The sequence below is a fragment of the Macrobrachium rosenbergii genome, chromosome 43 (genome assembly GCF_040412425.1).
Source record: "Macrobrachium rosenbergii isolate ZJJX-2024 chromosome 43, ASM4041242v1, whole genome shotgun sequence".
Taxonomy (NCBI): domain Eukaryota; kingdom Metazoa; phylum Arthropoda; class Malacostraca; order Decapoda; family Palaemonidae; genus Macrobrachium; species Macrobrachium rosenbergii.
The window spans coordinates 26,822,770-26,845,275 of record NC_089783.1 but is presented as its reverse complement, the minus strand read 5'-3'; the positions used below and the strand labels follow the sequence as shown (position 1 = coordinate 26,845,275).

Below are 22,506 nucleotides of genomic sequence, written 5' to 3'. Positions count from 1 at the left end.
TAATATACTGTCGTTCTTCAGAAGACATCAAAATAACTATTTCTAATTTATTATATAATCCTTCTTCCAATTTCTACCCAGACTTACACCATTTCTCATAACTCCCGTTAAATCTCAAGACCAGAAGAACTCACTGACACATAACGTTTACCTAAAGACTAAAGCAACGATAAGGATACAGTACAGTATATAGTCATTCTTCAAATCTCACCTTATTTAGAATCGAGTTCAGTTCAGGTCAGGTGGCTTTCATGAGGAATACTGATGAAACCTTTATAAGCGCGCGTAAGCGTGTTGACATACATATACGTGCACATTATTTTATGAACCATTACAAATATTCACACCATTTCTGTTTTATTTCATTGCCTTTTTTACATAAGCTGTATATGTTACTGTCAAAATTTATCTTCTGTCATATCGCAGAAAAATTCACGTTGTGTCCGTAATAAAATGCTTCTTTGCCCACGAGCACAATTTTGCGCGTGTATGTATGTATGTTTGTATGTATGTATATGTGATATATATATTATATATATATATATATATATATATATATATATATATATACACATATATATATATATAAAAATATATATATATATATATATATATATATACACATATATATATATAAAAATATATATATATATATATATATATATATATATATATATATATATATATTTATATATTTATATATATATATTTATATATTTATATATATATATATATATTTATATATATATATATATATAAATATATATATATATATATATATATATATATATATATATATATATATTTATATATATATATATACATATATATATATATATATATATATATATATATATAATACTAGTAAGCTTCTTACGCTTTTGAAGATATATTATTCAGTTGTATTCCCACGTAAGAAAATGAAAGATGTAAAAGGTTAGAGTATGCCCAACAGATTCGTCCTCCAATGGACATCTTGGAGCCTTAATTAAGGAAATAATAAACGCTCCAAGAAGAGGTCCGCTGGAGGACGAAACTGTTGGGCATATTCTAACCTTTTACATCTTTCATTTTCTTATATGGAGTACAAATAAAAATAAAATATATATATATATATACATATATATATATATATATATATATATATATATATATATATATATATATATATATATATATATATATATACATACACACATATATACTGTATATACTATATGTGTGAGTATGCGTATATACTCGTACACAATGACTGTGTTTATTTGTAAGCAATACACAAACATGATAACATTCACATATAAAACCAAAGATTTCTATTGTAAAGCATCTCATAACAATCTGCGAACACGGACAATCTCGTTTAAAATAAGACGTTTAAATACCAAGGGTGAAATCTCTAATATTCTCCAAATTGCAAAACCTTCAGCTGAAAATTCCAGTTCACGTTTGCTTTTGTGTTTCGACAACGCTGTATCGTCATTACCATCATTTTCCAGACGATTGCAATCTAAAGGAAAAATTCATTTGAAATTTTCAGGTAGTTTGAATCAAAGACATTCACTCCAAATTATATACATACGCACGTGTACATGTACACATACATACATACACACACCCAACATATATATGTGTATATGTATACGTATATATGCACATATATTATACATATATATATATGCATATATACAGGCCTACACATATATTATATATATATATATATATATATATATATATATATATATATATATATATATATATATAATATATATACATATATAATATATATATATAATATATATAAATTTCTAACACTCTCTACTCCCCTCTGATGAAACATGACCTGTCGACCTTGTTACTTAACTAATGAGGTCGTCTGCATCGGGATAATTATAATGACTCGTTAATCTCGTCGAGCATCTTTTGTAAACTGGATTTCTTCGAAGACTGTATGTATTCTTAAGAATGGCGAAACACCTCGTTCTTATACAGTCCACTAAGACTAGTTGCACGTTATATAAAGTTTATCTGTGACGTCCACAGGCTGCTGAGTGTTGAAATTGGGAAGAAGAAATGGAAAAGGGAGACCCTTTTCACAGTTATATTATGCTTAGCTAGAGAGTTACTCTGGTTAGCCCTTTCGGTCTCTCATTCACATTCTGTCGTTTATCACACGTTGGTGGTTTCTACTGTAATCCTTTAGTTCTTCTTCACCTTCACCATCATGTTATCTTTTTATTTTCTAGAGGTCACATTCAGTCCATTCCAGCGTTAGGCGCTACTCTTCCCTTCCATATGATTTTGTTGTTCTTGCTCACTTTCTCATTTTCTTCTCCTTCTTTTATTAAATTTTCCTCCAGACTTACTGCTTTCACCCAAATAATTTCCTTTTCGTAGATCCAATTCCACCGGTATACTCTTGCCCCCTTATTTATATTCTTAACCTTGTTCATCATCTTTTTCCTTTCGCATCTCCTTTATTTTTTTCCCATTTATCTCTTTACTTCTTCCAAACCTCGCCCCTGAATCGTGTGCATCAAATACGACGGCCGAATGTCAGCGGGATTCAGCCTTCCCCAACCCCAGCCCCACCATGCCCTCCTTGCTCCGACCCTGACATTTTCCCCCTACCACTCGGGTGTGGTCAACAAACAGGCGATCCCGCTAGCGTGGTCACGTGATCCCACTTTTTGTGGTTTCAGATGTAGATGTTAAATGATCAGCTACCCTCTCTCTCTCTCTCTCTCTTTCTCTGTTGGTTAGGAAGAGGTTTTAGATCCTCAACAGGCCTATTATACTCTCTAAAATCTTGACACATTTAAGAGCCCGTACTTAATCTAAAACAACCAACCATCATCATCATCACTGTCATATATCTCTCTCACCCTTGTGGGTGTAAGTTGTCTGCGTAACCTTTATTCCTCTCTGAATGACTTTCAAGCTACAGGTTCCCCTCCTATTATTTCATGTTCTTACGGGCATTCGGTGAGCTACAGCTATTTTCCTATTTTGCTCTGTACCCAGTCATTACTTTTCGCCCTCTTGACATGACTCACTCTTCTTTTTTCCAGAACTCAAAAACTAATTGCAAAAAAGCTTTCAATCTGGATGACTTTTCTCAAATGAGCTTTTACGAGCCTTGTATTTTTGTCGTCTGCGAGTTTATTGATTTCTACTATTCACAAAATTGCGGTTTTATAAACTTCTGGCATTTATTGATGACAGGTCGGTAATTACAAGTTTTGACATCGCAATATTTTGCTTGAGTTATCACGTTATATTCACTGATGATTTATATATTAATGGCAATCATTAAACTGACCAAAGGAGGGAGAAAGTGAGACAGAGATACAGCCTCTAATTACCTTACTTCACCAACTTCATAGTGTTCAGCATCATTACCGACAATGAGTCTCCATTGCCATCATTATAAAAGTAATATCACCTCGTTCAGATATGAATATATATATATATATATATATATATATATATATATATATATATATATATATATATATATATAGAGAGAGAGAGAGAGAGAGAGAGAGAGAGAGAGAGAGAGAGAGAGAGAGAGAGAGAGAAGTTGTTCATACTGAAGAAATTTCGCAGGCAACCAGACAATTGAGAAATGCTTAAGAAATATTAGGCAAAAATACAAATGGCAGAATCTCCTCTCTCTCTCTCTCTCTCTCTCTCTCTCTCTCTCTCTCTCTCTCTGATTTAGTTGAAGGATGAGCGCGGCAGTGACTGTTGTCTTCTTTTTCCCCATACAAATACCGTTCGATATCGTATACACCAAGGTATACTCAATATACCTTGGTATACACTATACCTTGGGAATAATGTACACCCGAACGAATTATAACTCAACTATGTCTGAGTTTATAGATTTGTGAATATAAAAATGCCAAAAAATTCACACATATACAGATAAATATATATAACTATATATATACAGTATATACATATATATACAGTATATATAAAATTTAAAATATATATATATATATATATAAAATTTAAATATATATATAAATAAAATATATATATATATATATATATATATATATATATATATATATATATATATATATATATATATATATATATATATATAGGACAAGTGTATGTCCCCTTCTAATTCTACAAATCTACAAACCAAGTCTTACCTTCAACCAGCAAGGATTCTCGTAGTGATAGTCAAATTTGTGCTTTAAATCTGATATGAAAGTTTTATATCATTGATAATGATGTTCGCCATTCATCGCAAGGACTAGTAATGATTTAAATTATTAGCCACAAGGTTTAATAATAATATGAAAAAAGTAATAACTAACACTAACACTAATTTGACATTCATCACAAAGACTAATAATTATTTAAGTTATGAATCCCAGAGACTAATAATGATTTAAGTCATTGATCGCTTGTGCAAATAATGACTTCGGTCATGAATACTAAGAATAAAATCACATGGGCCAGTAATGATGAAGTAAAACTAATAATGATGTAAGTCAGTAATCACGAGGACTAAAAACGATGAAATCAAAAAGACTAGAAATTATGTAGGCCATTAATTGCAAGGACAAAAATTTGTCATTGATCATAACGACAAATAATGATCAAGACAGTATTCACGAGAAGTAATACAGTTTTGAGCCGTTAGTCACAAGAACTGATATTGATGAATCCAGTCATCATAGGGACTAATAATGATGTAAATCCACGATTACTACGATTTAATAAAAGCAAGCAGTCCTGTGGACCACTAATGGCAGTCATTCATCTAATGACGATCAAAGCCCGTAGTCACAACGACATTATCATAATATTAAATTATGTCTGCTATGCACTACAGTGAATAATATAGAGACTCCTTTTCCTGTCTGAATGGTACACTACTACCGCAAAGAACTAAATTCGTTTTAGTAGGAAGTATACTCATTCCTGGTAACATAAATAATGGCAATGAGTTGATTTAATTGCACTGGAAAAAAATAAGCTTTTAAAATTTTTCATCACGGTTCCAGTGGTAGGAGTAGGCTACTGGTGGTGGTAGTGGTAATAGTAGTAGTAGTAATTGTTGCTGTTGCTAATTTTGCTGTGAAAGATTTTCGTATCCCCTGTTGTCATCTGCTTTCTTTACAATTGTTTATTTTTAATTTAAAATTAACTTCCATTTACATTCTTAAGTATCCACACACTTACTTTTTCCTATACAAATATACTTATTTTATTATCTAATGAATAAAAATATTTTTTGCTATGCCTGAATACGGACTTGAGCAACCAGTGACTTTTGGCATTTCATTCAAATTCGTGTATTTTTCCATTTATGATTTCCCTTACAGATAAGAAAACGTTGCCACACCTTACTTGTTCGCTCTCTCTCTCTCTCTCTCTCTCTCTTGAAGGTGCTCATGTTTATCAGCGTGTTCAATTCGCCAATAACGAGAGTGAAACCTGAATATGAGACCTCAGTTTTGCTGGGCCTAAGTCACGATATCTACTGAAGCAACACTGAATGTGTACACTTTTTTTAGTACTGCCTTATGGTCACTACCTCCCTTTACCTTTACTTGAAGTCCTTCAATTCCACAGTATGCTAAGAAACACTTATTCCTCAACCCCCTTACTAGGTGAGACAATTATGCCATGTAACTCATGAAACAAACTACAGCATTCTTAACCGTAACTTTTCTTTGACTATCTCATACCCTGACAAGATGTTTTAGCAGAGTACTTACCCCAAGCTGAGATTCTGTTGGTTGAAAATTTCCTGCACGTCAAACGGAGTGGTTTTCTTCGTCTAGTGCTGGTACCAGAAGCCGAAAAATTCTGTGGAAGAAGGTAAATGACAAATATACAAGATTATAAAAAAATATGAATGAAGAGTGCTTGGAGGCTGCAAACTTTCGACAAGGTTGAGGAATTCAACCGCCCCCAGTGAGTCCGCTTTTCAAAAAAAGTTCCATTCATAAGTCTCCAAGATCGGTTGCTTGGTGCTCATCACAAACGCCACCTTTCGGCAAATATTCATAAAAAATTCCACGTATAACTTTCTCAGCAACCCTGCTAACAAAAACACAAACTGACTAACAGATAAACCACACCAATTACACGCTCTCCATGTCGAATTCCTTTATTTCAAACTTATGTCAGTACTAGAGTGAAAATTTCCTGTAAAAATAAAATCATATCAAAACAGAGAGCTTTCGAGGGCCTACCCTGCTCTCAATGTCAGTCTTTATCTGATAATACTGAGAGGTACTCTGAAAGACAGGTTAGCAGACAGGACAAGTTCTAGCATAATACCTGGTCAGTGTGTTGACAGATAACCGTGGCCATTTGGAGTTTAGTCTTTTTTATACTCTGCTAAAAATGTTTTCAGTCAGTTTTTGCGTGGTTACCTATCTGTTAGCAGGATTACACAAAATTTTTCTGTGGGTCTTCGAGAAAATGTTACCAAAAGGTGGGCTTATGAATGGCAACAATTACTTATTCTGGTAGGGTGGATTGCTCAGCTCTGACGCAGGTTTGCATTCTCTAAACACCCGTGTTTAATGATGTTTTCAAATTTATGGACAATATTACTCTTTTCATTACAATGGAATATGAAGGGTCTAATTAAAAATATCCTAGAACATTCTAAGGGACAACGCTTTTTTGTGAGAGTAAATAAAGCAGGCAATTATGCCATTCTCTAGCTCATACCTGTGAGACTCATTCAACGTAGTTTTGAACTTAGGTAAGTCCATACAGAAGCATGTGTGCGTGCCTGCCCATATACATGCGAGTAACCACGCATGTGCACACACTCTCATATATATATATATATATATATATATATATATATATATATATATATATATATATATATATATATATATATATATATATATATATATATATATATATATGTATATATTATATATTATATATACATATAAGTATATATTATATATTATATATACATATAATATATATATATATATATATATATATATATATATATATATATATATATATGTATATATAAATGGATGTGTGTGTATGTTTGTGTGTGTATATTAATCAGCTCAGTGGTCTGGTTAAACTAAGGTATCCTTACTTTGTATGTTCCAGCATAACTCTGAAATGTACTGAGGAATTTCAACCAAACTTGGGATACATATGACTTACTATCCAGAAAAGAATACTGTGGGGGTAAGACATCACTAGCACCGAAGGGCACCAAAGGGGATGGGGGTGGGTAGGGCTCCCCTGAAATGGGGCTGGATCTGCCCGGTGACTAAATAAACTCTACAGGTTTATCATACCTCATTTCAGTATGCATATAACTTACTATCTGGAAAAGAATACCGTGGGGGTAAGACATCACTGGCACCAAATGGGGTGGGAGTGGGAAGGAAGGGAATGATGTAAAAATAACCCAAAACGACAGATATTAGTGTCTAATCCACAGGTTTCAAGGTTGCTGAGATGAATAGTGACGCTCCTGATGTCCTTTAAGTCCAAGTTCAGCCCCGAAAGGAAGCGGGGTGAAAAGAGGTTAAAAATAAAATGTCAAAAATGACAGATATTATTGCCTAATCCATAGTTATCAAGGTCGCTGAGAGAATGGCTTCTATAGCGCTTCTGGAATCGCTATAAATCACAAAATTATTACATGAGGCTTCTTTAATTATTTTTATGGCTGATGCTATTGCACATAACTCGGCTGTAAATACTGAGGCGTTATCTGGTAGAGAGAACTGATACGTTTTGTCTGGGCATACTGCAGTACATCCCACTCCGTATTGTGACTTAGATCCATCGGTGTATACTGCGTAATGTGAACCTTTTCGGATTATATGTTCTACTGTATGTTGTCTATGGTGTTCTGGGGTATACGAATAACTTATTGATAAATATTTTAAGTGTTTACGAATTCTCATTTTATTCACTGTCCAAGGAGGTAATTTGGATTAATTTTGCGGTTGGAGAATCGTTTGTCTGAATTCTCAGAGCACTCTTCATTGTTACTAGCTCTCTATGGAGAGAGAGAGAGAGAGAGGTAGTTCACCACATTCAACTTGTAAAGAAGACGTTGGTGATGGTCGTAAAGCTCCTGAACATATTCTAAGGCCTTCATTACGAACGGGGTCTAACGTTTTCAGCATTGCGTCTGATGCCGAGCCATGTATTTCGCTTCCATAATCAATGATAGACAGTACAGTAAGGGTATGTCTATTGGCTCCCAAAGTAGTGTTCGATAGTTTTTTAATTAGGTTTAACACTCTTTTACATTCTGATTTCATGTATGTTATGTGGGCTTTCCAGTTCAAGTGAGTATCAAATACTAATCCCAAAAATTTTGCTGTTTGGCCAATTGGTATGAAATGATTTCTGATTTTTAGATCTATTTCTTCACCTTTTTTCCACTTTTTATTTTTATAAAACATTACTGCTTGAGTCTTTTGTAGAAAGTTCAAAGCCTACATATGAGGCCCATTCATCTATTTTTATCATAGTTTTATTAACGATTTGCTCTGCATGTTTTATGCGAGATGCTGAATAATATATGGCAAAATCATCCATATACAAGTTACTTTTAATTCCGATAGGTAGATTATTACTGATATCATTTATTGTTAAAGTAAACAGTGTGCCACTAAGGACGCTTCCTTGTGGAACACCATTTTCAAGTGGAAATGTACTTGACAATACATCATCAATTCTCACTTGAAAAGTGCGATTTGTCAAAGTTTTGGATAAACCTAGGTAAATGTCCACGGATGCTGTTTTTATGTAACATTTTTAATCTTGCATATCTCCATGTAGTATCATATGCCTTTTCAATGTCAAAAAAGACAGCTATAATAATTTGTTTTCGTTCAAATCCTCTTCGTATGTGGTCTTCCTTCCAAGTTAGACAGAGAATCCAGTGTAGATCTGTTACATTGTGACCCAAACTGAGTGGGAGTCAAAATTGTATTTTCTTGAACGCGCCATGTTAGTCGAGCATTTACCATTTTCTCTAGTAATTTGTATAAACAACTTGTTAAAAGAAATGGGTCTGTAATTGTTTACATAACTGGGATCTTTACCAGGTTTGGGGATAGGAATAATTGTAGCTTTACGCCATTCATCAGGAAATAAATTTCGAAGCCTTAAGTGGTTATAAAACTCTAATAAGTATGTCTTTGCCAAAGGTGCTAAATGGCAGATCATTTCAAAATAAATATTGTCACCTCCATGCTGTTCAACAGAACAAATTCCAACTCTTCCTTATTAAATTTTCTATTATAATATATATCTTCTATTGTTTCAAAACTTATTGTTATTTAATTCTATACTATTTTTCTTTGTGCATAAATGCTCATCTAAATTTTTGTCACTGCTTACTTTTGCTAAATTTTCTCCCGTTACATTACTTATTTCTTTAGGATCAATTATTCTTTCCCATCTTTTATTATGGCATGTCTAGGTGGTTTAACATGGGTACCATTTATTTTCCTGAATTTTTCCCACATTTTTTGTATGGGAGTATATTATAGAGATCTGATACATATTTCCTCCATGAAATGATACTTCCTCGAATTATTTCTCTTTTAAATTTTGCAGATATTTTGTTATATAGAGGTTTTACTGTATCAATTTCTAATAATAATATAGTCATTTTTTATAAGGTTCCTTCTAATATATATCAGTAATGTTGTCTTTATTTTACTGAACTTTCTATTCAAATTAGCTAATCATCTTCCAATTTGGTGCTTTATTTTTGTTAATTCTGTTAGTTTTTCAGACCACCATGGGACTTTGTGTTTTGTTGGATGAGAATTTGATTTTGGTATTGCTTTGTCAGCAATATTTTTAATGAAATCAACAAGAAATTTATCAGTTTCATTATGGTCTTTTAAATATTCAAATTGGGGGATATTCCTAATGTGGAATTCATATTGCTCCCAATCTGCTTTATAAATGTTATATTGAGGGACATTCTTGGCGGGATTATTTTGTAATAATGAAATTAGTATTGGAAAATGATCACTTGTATACAAGTCGTCAACTGTATTCCAATCCAATCTGTCTACTATGTTTGTTGTACATAGAGTTAAGTCGACTGAGGAAAATGTTCCATGTGTTCTAGAAAAATATGCGCTGATTTCATTATCATTTATACAGCACATGTCATATGAATCTATGAATTCTTCTATTTTACTTCCTGCTCTATTTGAGTCTGTACAATTAGAGTCCCACATCGGGTTGTGAGCATTAAAATCACCTGCTATTAACGTAGGTTCCTTGGCATTATTAAGTAATTCTTTAAGTTTGTCAAAGTCGTAATTTTTATTAGGTTGGTTGCATAAATTATAAATTACATAGTTAGTTTTCATTCATATTCTAATACTCGATATTTGCAGATCAGTAAAATATATATATATATATATATATATATATATATATATATATATATATATATATATATATATATATATGTGTGTGTGTGTGTGTGTGTGTGTGTGTATATATACTATATATATAAATATATATGAATATATATGAGTATATATATTTATATATATATATATATATATATATATATATATATATATATGTGTGTGTGTATATATATGTATATATATGTATATACTGTATATGTAAGTATATGTATATATATATATGTATATATAGTGTATATATATACATATACATAGTGTATATATAATATATATATGTATATATGTATATATATATATGTATATATAATATATATATATATATATATATATATATATATATATATATATATATATATATATATATATACTACAGAGGGTCACCCTTCCCAAGCTAACTTGCCCGCCTAGCTTCACAGAGGGAAATAAAATAAAATATAAACCTTTATGCTTGTAAGAAAAGTAATGTAAAACTAAAACTGTTTTATTCTGTTCGAAGAAGCACAGTTGTTTTTCATCACACTGCTGACTGACAGGAAGGCAATGGAAAACATTTGCCCCTTCTTAATCGCTAACTTATTGCTCCCTAGACTCTCCTTAGTCTTCTTTTCTTTGGACCCATGACTGCCTGAATACCTCTGTTCTAGGAACAAAGCTGCTTGGAGACAAATCCCTGCTGTGGGCTAATACGAGCCAGTGGAGAAGATTGACTTGAGGAGAAAGTTCAGGGGCCCATAGCAACTGACCACGTGGCTGGGTCAAAGACAGCGCGGCAACAATCTGCGGGAGCAATCAGAGAAAATGGAGCGTCAAGATAGAGTGGGAAGTTAATCCTCCACAGGTTATATAAGGGGCCACACGACCTGAAGACAGACAGAAGCATCTTGGCTGAGGTATCCAAAGCAGCTTCCCTTTGACCCCCACTCCTTCTGGGCCATATTCCCAACACATGGCTTTATTGCTTAGGCCCAAGTATTTCTTCCAGTGAAAGCCCCCATCCCCTCATTTCCTCCTCCATTCTTATCTATGGTGAAGGCAATGCTCCAGCAAAGGTCATGTGCCCTGATCAGAGGTATTTCTTAATCAGTCACGAACTTATTCTTTCACTTTTTTCCGTTTCATTTTCAAAGTGGAAATTTCCATATTAGACCTGACTTCATTATTTCAGTGCATTAATTTGAGTCCTAAGTGTTTCCAGTGTCATAAATCGAGATACCTTGGCATCTTCCATGGACTTCTCTTTTGATTGCGCTGTTTCTTCCATCACATAAACTCGTGCATTCTCTATTGCTGATAAAGACGTTTGTTGTGGAATCTTCCTTTTGATTGCGCCCTGCTTGCTGTGGTCCCAACCACGGCCATTTAACCCTACAGTGCCACTGAAGTGGATTTCTTCGACACCTTGCAATTACTGTTTGTTACCGTGAATTAGTTACTTAGCAGAACCTTGTTTCTCTGCCTCAGTTATTCCCCATTCTTCTGATATTGTTGTTAATGTAATTAAAGTGATTTTAAAGCGAACCTAAGTGTTTATCTGCAACTTCTCCCTATTGGGTAAAACCCACAGCTCATTCCTTTTCTATTATGGTTGCCTGAACCCAAAATAGTAGTCAGATACAAGAAACTTACCATGTTAAGTGAATCATTTTCTTAGAAAAATCATAAAGGTAATTTCCCTGCTCAAAATTCAAGTTTCCTCACAGGTAAAACCATAAGAGTTGTGACTGAATTGCCAGATCTTGCAACCTGCAATGTTCCAAGCTAGAATCCTTACCCCCTTGCAACTTGCAGCTATCAGCTACTAGCCACACTAAAGCTGGATGCAAGACAAGAAACGATCCTTAGCATAAAATCCTAAGTGCACAATCAAACGGAGTTCCACAGTGTAAGTATGGTGTTATTTTAAATTTTATTTAGACTAGTTGCAATCGAAATTGTGACTAAAATTTGTTAGGGAACAGATAGACCACGTGCATGCTCCACGAATAGTTCACAGCGAGGAGAGAGCATTGATCTACCGAAACATGTTAGCTTGCATGATTCCATGTTAGGCTAGCTAGGCAGTGAAGTGTTCAACAAAGTGATACCCAAGGAAATAGTGCGTTATTTCCTCCCCCATGTGCTCTGGACAATTTACCATCCACCATTTTAGATAGGCACCACAGTTAATTGGGCAATGAATTCCAGCCTGCCAGCAATTTCGTCAGCTGACTCCTCTTTCTCTCGCGATCGCAGTAGAAAATGCGCTAGAATTTAAATTAATATTTCTCACCTTTCAAAAACTGTACTTGGAAAATTTAATATTTGCGAGATTCATTTAACTTTGCTAAGCAAAGAAAATTCCCATAAAACCTGTTCTCTAATCATTCGTAAATCCACATGAATGAGAAAATTTTCGCTCGTGTATCTCAGCCGTGACAAGGGGAAAAACATTCCCACAATTGTCTGTCCATTTCATAAGATCCCGGGCAACCTTTTCACTCAGACAGTTACATGGTTTCGCACACTTGGCCCCCTTCCCCGTTAAAACAAACCCAATCTCATGCGACTCAGTACAATAGAGTAAACACGCATATCTCATGATCATGTGCTGGTCAGGTCAACACAGGGTAAACTTAATTTCTTTGCACATCTGATCTAGGGAAATAAATGCCTCATGCAGGGTAGATATAAGATTTGTACTTGTCACCTCCCTGACGAAACTCACTTAATCATTCCTACATGCATATATTTGTGTATACCCCTAAGTTAGTGCTTCCTATTTGCCTAGAGCAACCCAATTGTATACCTTTTACGTAAACCTTAACCCCACTGTGCCAGTACCAAGTGCCTCTCACCAAACCCATGAAACCCTTTTCCTTTAAGGTTTATGCTACCCATTTTATTATTTCAGTGTTCCTACACCCAATCGAGTCTCTCAGACTTAACACATATCTAGGGCGCCCAAAAATCCTTTACAAAAAGGAAAACTTGCACCCAGCATGCAACAATCCAATCTATGCTCTACGGAACAACCCAAACTTACATTCTTTGTGAACAAACCTCTAAACCAAACCCATTCTCTTACGAACAACTCTGAGTTCGACGGAACAAACCTTTAACTTTGCCTTATAGCCAGTTCCATCTGTGCGTGAATAAAACCAAAATTACGTTCTTTTGAACATCCAAACCCCACATTCTCTGAATCAGAACCCAACATTCTCCGGAACGCCTTGACTTCACGCTATAGCCAGCCTCGTCGGTGTGTGAATAAGCCATAATTACGTTCTTTTAAACATCCAAACCCTATGTTCTCTGAACGAGAACCCCAACATTCTCCAGAATGCCTTGACTTCGCACTATGGCCGGTCTCATCCACGCACAAATAAAACCAAAATTACGTTCTTTGAACAACCAAACGCCACGTTTTCTGAACGAGACCCTACCTTCTACGGAACACACTTGACTTAACGCTATAGCCAGTCTTGTCCGTGCATGAAAAAACCAATACCTCATTCTATTTGAACCCTACAAATATCGGAACCCCTTAAAGCTTGCACAACTAACTGGCCTCGTCTGTGTGCAAGCACTAATCCAAGAGTGCCACAAACCGTTCTACAGAACAACCTCACAACTCCTAGCACCTGAAAATCCCCTCTTTTTTTTTTTCTTTTTTTTTTTTGTTTAAAACTCCAGCACCATGCAGGCCGATAACTTCAAAACGTTCTCAGGCATTGGAAAGGGGATGGGACTGGCAGGGAAAGACTTGATTGACTGGGTCCACGAAAGGGTCAACGTCACCAAAAAGGAGGGAGAGGAATGGGAGGAGAAGGAAAGAAAGGCAAAAGAAGCAAAGGAAGAGCGAGAAAAAAAGGAGAAAGAAGCCAGGGAGGAAGAAGAAAGAGAGGAGAAGGAGAAGCAAAGGGCCCATGAGCTAAAGGTTGCCCAACTCCTTGCTGCAAAACCCTCTACAACCTCTCCTCAAACCACTATCAGCAGCGTAAACACTCTGATCCAAACTTGGAATGAAGATGAACCAGAGGCCTGGCTTGACCACATCGAGGTCTTCTTGACCTACACACCCCCTCCTGCTGAAGTGGCACTGATCCTGGGAAAGCACCTAGGCGGAAAGGGTGCCGCCACTTTCTGTTCCGTTATCCCAGCTGAGCAGGGAAACCTCACAGAGGTTCGACAGGCCATCATGAAGGCCTATGAGATCACCCCCAAGCACTGGACACAACACTGGCAAGGCCAGTTTAAGAAGGCGGGTCATACCTGGTCCGAATGGGGGTACCACAAAACCAGGACTCTTAAGCCGTGGCTGGAATCCTTGCAACCACCGTGGAGGACATCCTCAAGCGTTTCCAAATCAAAGATTTCCTCTACTACGCACCGCTTGCCCTCACCACCTCCACCTACCCTTGTGCGCAAGCCCCCAAGACGGTCGCCGAGTACTGTCGCTTGGCAGACGGGTGGGACACATACCATCCTCACATCAGCTCTCTAGGTCATAAGATCTGTCCCCCTACCCTCACCTCCGGTCAGCCTCCACCAAAGAATGGGCACCCTCAAAAGAGGTCCATATGTGGCCATTGTAAAAAGATAGGACACTCCACTGAACAGTGCCACCTGAAGGCTCAGAATCAACCAGAAACTCCTTCTAAGTCCCCAAACGGGACCATGCCCAAGTGAGCCACATCTGGCTCTTGGGTAAACAGCAACAGGCCTGCTCCCTCCACTGGGACAGAGCCAAGCAAAGACTATATAAAAAATTATTGCATTGCCTGTAAGGTTTATGGGCACTACGTCCTATGGGCAAAATACCCTACTAAAACAGTTACACCCACCACTGCCCTGGTGGTTACGAATCCTAAAACCTTAGGCCCTCCAGTTGAGGGTCCCATATCTGTGGCACCTCCTCATGGTAGCTACCCCGCATGCCAGGTCACAGCATTCGATGACACTGGTGCACAAATCTCTCTCATAAGGGAAGACAAGGTCCCCTATGGGGCCACCACTGACAGGCATCAACTTATCACATTTGAGGGTATCAATCAGATGAAGATGATTCTCCCCACAGTCAAACTGAAGGTCACAAAACCTCACAGACCTAAAATCTGCACTCTTGCAGTTGTCACTTGCCTTCCTGGAGGCTATGACCTCCTCCTGGCACAGGATTTCTGGTCCCCTCCTAATCCCAGGGTCCTCAAGGACCAACCTTAAACCCGTTGCCAGTGCCACTTGAGTGCCCTGAGCAGTGACAAGCTCCGTCTGTCCCGAGTGATGAGCCTCTAAATAATTCAATTCTAGTGCCAGGCCCTGCCCCAGTACCAGTGCCAAGGCGCACCCTGAATCTCCCTTCCAGAGATCCCAAACCTACATCAATTTCTCTGCCAGCGCCACTTAAGTGTCCTGGACAGTGCCACATTCCATCCATCATGGACGTCAAGGAAATTCCAGAATTAATTCCTGTGCCTGGACCTGCCTTAGTGCCAGTGCCAGAGCATGCCACAGATCTTCCTTTGAGAGATCCCAGTCCAGATCGCCTCTCTTCCCCCGGCTTGGCACCACTACCAGTACCTGTACAAGAGCCAATCTACAGTATACTTGGGTCCCCTCTGGATTCCTCAGGCCACAGTGGAAGCTCACCCAATGGTGCGGCCTCACAACCCATGCCTGAGCTGGTCATTGTGACATGCGAGCCTCTCATGCCCACCCCGACCTCCTCCTCTCTTTCCCAGTCCTCAGCAGGCCAGACTCTGAATAAGAATTCTGCCATATCTCAACTGGCCAATGAACTCAAGGAACTACGATGACTAGTAGTGGAGCTTTTACTGAATGCCCCTACTTTGGCTGTCAAAGAAGCCTGGACAGGTGGCACTTTAACTTCTTCCTCGGACTCGGTTCCACCAATTCCCCCTAACAAGTCACACCATCGACCTAAAAGAGGTCCACGGAAGAAAGGTCACAGGCACAGACAGCGCCAGGTAGCCTAGGAGAGCTGCTGAGCTCCTCTGGCACTACTGCCAATTCAGCACAGTGCCTCACTTTTTCTTACGAAGAACTTTGGAACCTGTATCCAGAAGACAATGCCAGGTTTGTTCCCCTATGTATTTTCCTTATATCTTTGTAATTTATTCTTTCCCTTTCATATTTTCTTTTTTTATCATTTCTCACCTTATTTTACGCCTTATCAAGGCTCACCTTTTACCTTGATTCACATTCTACTAATGCAGAGTACAAAATTGCCAGATCCTTGAACTATGAGTCCTTTGACTTCCCTTTCATCTCTACAAAGGCATGGTACTTTTTATGTTGTATATAACAGAGTCTTTAGTCCCTTACCACATGAGTTCCACACCTGACACAGTGCCATTACCATAGATATTGGCAGATGCCCCTGCCAGAGGAGTCACACCCTCTGACTACCTGCACCACATCCGCCGTCTCCTACTGGTGTAATTTGATGACCTTTGGGTTAAAGAACGAACCTAGCCATTCTCATAGGCTAAGGAATATGATCCTGGCATACTGATCGTAAATTTTCTTAAACAGTCATTACTTACACTTGCATCTGTCATTTACTTCCTTTGTTATTTCAATGTAATCTAAATCCCGAGTCCCGACTCACAAAAAAACCCGTTTAATTACATGCATTGTTGTATATCACGTACTTAGATGTGTGCCACAAGGAACCCGCAATGTTTGTGCCACGTCTGGCACCGTACCAGTTGTCCCCAAGTATCGTGGCTTCACCTAACATAACTCAATGAGCACTTCATCCGTGATGCCTCATCAAGGCAAACGAACTGCATGACTTTGACTACACAAAGTTAACCTTACAATTAAGTGCATGACTAACCTTAGAATTTACTCTAGTAATAATTGCTTAAAATTGTTTATGTTGTTAGTTTGATTTATATAATCATGAAATATTTTACTCAGAATTGTAGTAACCATTGCCTTAAGAGTAAAAACAGCTTATAACTTCATGAATTTTATTACTAACAGCATCTTATTCTGCATTAACATAAACTTTGAAACTGATGTAAAATCGTTGCAAAGGCAATATTTTGCAGAAACCCTAATTTTAAGATAACGAGTGTAATCATAAGAAATTTAAGGAGAGATAAAGCACAGTCAGCCGAGTTAACTTATTTGTAGACATTCGAACCCAATTAAAGGTGCAACATGTCAACTAGAGGGGAGAGTTACTACAAAGGGTCACCATTCCCATGGTAAGTTGCCCACCTAGCTTCACAGAAGGAAATAAAATAAAAAAAAAACCTTTATGCTTGTAAGAAAAGTAACGTAAAACTAAAACTGTTTTATTCTGTTCGAAGAAGCACAGTTGTTTTTCATCAAACTGCTGACTGACAGAAAGACTATGGAAAACATTTGCCCCTTCTTAATCACTAACTTATTGCTCCCTAGACACTCCTTAATCTCTTTTTCTTTGGATTCATGACTGCCTGAATACCTCTGTTCCAGGAACAAAGCCACTTGGAGACAAATCCCTGCTGTGGGCTAAGACGAGCCAGTGGAGAAGAATAACTTGAACAGAAAGTTCAGGGGTCCATAGCAACCGACCACATGGTCCTTGCCCTGCCATGTGGTGACCAGGTCAAAGACAACGTGCCAACAATCTGCGGGCACAATCATAGAAAATGGAGTGTCAAGAGAGAGAGAGTGGGAAGTTAATCCTCCAAAGGTCATATAGGGGCCACACGACCTGAAGACAGACAGAGGCATCTTGGCTGCAGCACCCGAAGCAGCTTCCCTTTGACCGCCGCTCCTTCTGGGCCATATTCCTGATATGTGGCTTTATTGCTTAAGCCCAAGTATTTCTTCCAGTGAAAGGCCCCCCTCATTCTTATCTTCGGCGAAGACAACGCTCCAACAAAGGTGAAATGCCCTGATCAGAGGTATTTCTTAATCAGTCACAAACTTACTATTCTTTCTCTGATCTGCCGTTTCATTTTCAAAGTGCAAATTTCAGTGCATTAATTTGACTCCTAAGTGTTTCCAGTGTCGTAAAATGAGATACCTTGGCACCTTCTGTGCACTTTTCGACTTTTCTTTTGATTACGCTGTTTCTTCCATCACGTAAACTCGTGCATTCTCCATTGCAGACAGAGACATTTGCTGTGGAATCTTCCTTTTGACTGTGCCCTGCTTGCTGTCGTCCCTACCACGGCCATTTAACCCTACAGTGCCACTGAAGTGGATTTCTTCGACACCTTGCAATTATTGTTTGTTAACGTGAATTAGTTATTTAGCAGGACCCTGTTTCCCTGCCTCAGTTATTCCATGTTCTTCTGATTTTGTTATTAATGTAAACATAAGTGAATTTAAAGTGAACCTAAGTGTTTATCTGCAACTTCTCCCTATTGGGTAAAATGGTAAATGAATCACTTTTTTAGAAAAATCATAAAGGTAATTTCCTTCTCAAAATTCAAGCTTCCTCACAGGTAAAACCATAATTAAATATATATATATATATATATATATATATATATATATATATATATATATATATATATATTATATGTATATATATATATAATGTGTATATAATATATATAGAGAGTATATATACATATCATATATATATATATATATATATATATATATATATATATATATATATATATATATATATACATACATATATATATATATATATATATATATATATATATATATATATATATATATATATATATATATATATAATTACATATACGTATATAATTATATATAATATATGTATATGTATATATATATATATATATATATATATATATTATTTATATATTTATATAAATATATATATTTCACACACAAAGCAGGTACATATATACTTGTCTGATACGTGGTTTTTTGTGAATACGCATGTTTCATATCACAAAAAAAAAAAAAAAAATACTCAGAACGGACTTTGGGAATTTTCATGAATAATTGTCACCCGCCAAAAAGACTTTTCGTCGGTAACTAATTGACACAAATGAATAATTAAATACAATTTATCGGATTCTATACGGTAAAGGTAATTTCCCTCATAACGGAGGGTGCACTTGAATACAATACCCTTGATTGGTTCTTGATTACATGTTTATTCCAAACGTTCATAATCCATGACAAATAATCATTAGGGGTGCTACAATTTTTTTTCAATTCTAGATCCCTTGCTGATGTAATCATGGATTATGAAACTTTGGAAATAAACATGTAATAAAAAAAGATAAAAAAATGTTTTAAACATGCTTCCATTAAAATGCACTAAAAATTCAATAATAATTTTTCGAGACACACCAGGATTTTCTTACAATTAATCATGTCTACAGCAATAAAAGCGTGCGCCCAACACATGGAAAGAAATGCTATAAGGAAAGAAACAGCTTTTTTATTTTTTGTAGCATTTCCTTCCAAGTTTGGAGCCCACGCTTTTCTTTTTCTAGACATGATTAATTGTAAGAAAATCCTGGTGTCTCTCAAAAAATTATTTTATTTTACTTTTTAGTGCATTTTAATAAAAGCATGTTTAAAAATTTTTCATATTTTTTATTTTACGCTTTTAAATTTTAACAGAAAATGTAGCTGTTTATGATTGCAGTTAACGAAACTGATATCCGTTTATGGGGAGGGTGAGGAAAGGGGGAAGGGGGAGGGGAGGAAAATGGGAAGGGATGGCAGGGAAGAGGAGGGGACCGGTGGAGGAGGAAGGGTTAGGGGAGGGAAAGGGGAGGTGGAAGGGAGGGGAGGGAGAAGGGAGGAGGCGGGGAAGAGGGAGAGGGGAGGAGACGGGGAAGAGCCTCCCTCTTCCCTGCTTCCTCCTCTCCCTCTTCCCCGTCTCCTCCCTGGAGGGGGATGGAAGAGGAAGTGGAGGGAAAGGGGAAGGAGGACACAGCTAAATTAACACTTGATCGTGCTCTGGAAGGGGAGGGGGAGGGTGAGGGAAAGGGGAAGGTGTGGGAAGGGAAGGGAGAAGGGGAAAGGAGGGAGAAGGGGAGGTTAGGAGGAAGGTTAGGGGAGGGGGAAGGTTGACGTAAGGTGGCAGTGGAGGGGATGGAAGAGGGAAGGGAGGGAAGATGGAAGGGGAGGGAAGAGGGGAGGGGGAGGACACAGCTAAATGAACACTTGATCGTGTGCTCTGGAAGGGGAAGGGGAAGGGGAAGGGGAGGGGAGGGATAGAAGAGGGGAAAGGGAGGAGGGGGCCACAGCTGAATTAACATTTGATGCATGCTCCAGAAGGGGAGGGTAAGGGAGGGGTAAGGGGATGGAAGAGGGAAGGGGAGGGGAGGGAGGAGGAGAGGACCCAGCTTAATGAACACTTGATTGTGTGCTGGGGAGGGGAGGGGAGGGGAAGGGGATGGAAGAGGGAAGGGGAGGGGGAGGACACAGCTAAATTAACACTTGATCATATACTCCAGAAAGGGAAGGGGAAGGGGAAGGGAAGGGGAAGGGGAAGGGGAGGGGAGGGAGATGATGGAATAGGGAAGGGGAGGGGAGGACAGCTAAATTAACACCTGATCATGTGCTGTGTAACTTATGTGGTAACCGTTTGACCAATCTAGACAAAATTTGGCACGTAGACATCACTTGACCCAACTTAGATAATTGGGAAAGTTTCAGACCCGTAACCTCTTCCACTTTCCCCCTCCCCCATCCCCTTCCCCTTCTCCCTACCCTTTGTAACTTATGTGATAACTGCTTGACAGATCTATACAAAATTTGGCATGTAGCGTCATTTGACAAAACTTAGATAATTGGGGAAGTTTCAAACTTGTAACCTCTTCCACTTTCCCTTCCCCCTTCCCTTTTTAATTTATGTGGTAACCGCTTGACCGATCTAAACAAAATGTGGCACGTGGCTATCATTTGATCCAACTAAGAAAATAGGATAGGTTTCAGTTAGTGCAGTATATAATACCTGGATACATGGGACGGTCACCACAGTATCTGGATAAATGGGACAGTCAGCAAAGTAATATTTGGATATATTAAATGTGTGTGTATATATATATATATATATATATATATATATATATATATATATATATATATATATATATATAGATAAATATACATTTAATATATATATACTAGCTAACCAACCCGACGGCACTGCCTGGGAAAACTCTGAAGAACTCGGAAAAATTTTCCTGCACCTCCTAGTACTAACTGTCCCTTTTATCAAGGAATTACTGTGGTGACTGTCCCTTTTATCCAAATATTACTTTGCTGACTGTCTAATTTATCCAGATATTACTGTGGTCACTGTCCCATTTATCCAGGAATTACTGTAGTACTGTCCCTTTTATCCAGGTATGACTATACTGATTTTCCCATTTATTATTGTACTGACTGCCTTTTTATCCACGTATTGCTGCAGTGTCTGTCCTAATTATCCAGACGTTACTGTGGTGACTGTCCCTTTTATCCAGGTACTACTCTGCTGACTTTCCCATTTATCCAGGTATTACTGTGCTGACTGTCTCTTTTATCCAGAAATTACTGTACTACCTGTCCCTTATATCCAAATATTACTTTGCTGACTGTCCCATTTATCCAGATATTACTGTGGTGACAGTGCCATTCATCCAGGTATTACTGCACTAACTGAAACCTACCCTATTATCTTAGTTGGATCAAATGATAGCCACGTGCCACATTTTGTCTAGATCGGTCAAGTGGTTACCACACGAAGTTAAAAAGGGAAGGGGGGAGGGGAATGGGGGAAGGGAAAGTGGAAAATTTACGAGTTTGAAACTTCCCCAATTATCTAAGTTGGGTCAAATGATGCTACATGCCAAATTTTGTATAGATCAGTCAAGCAGTTATCACATAAGTTACAAAGGGTAGGGAGAAGGGGAAGGGGATGGGGGAGGGGGAAAGTGGAAGAGGTTACGGGTTTGAAACTTTCCCAATTATCTAAGTTGGGTCAAGTGATGTCTACGCGCCAAATTTTGTCTAGATTGGTCAAGCGGTTACCCCATAAGTTAAAAAGGGAAGGGGAAGGGGAAGGGGAAGGGGATGGGGGAAGAGGAAAGTGGAAGAGGTTACAGGTTTGAAACTTTCCCAATTA

The 22,506-nt window shown here is 37.4% G+C and overlaps 1 protein-coding gene across 1 annotated transcript in view; it reads right to left on the bottom strand.

The window, feature by feature from the left end:
- Positions 1 to 22,506, bottom strand: part of Cda5 (Chitin deacetylase-like 5) — a 402,422-nt gene that overhangs the window by 373,920 nt on the left and 5,996 nt on the right. The window contains exon 2 of the mRNA XM_067086775.1: positions 5,745 to 5,835. The gene's annotated coding sequence lies outside the window, so the exon portion shown is untranslated. The remainder of the gene's footprint in view (positions 1 to 5,744; positions 5,836 to 22,506) is intronic.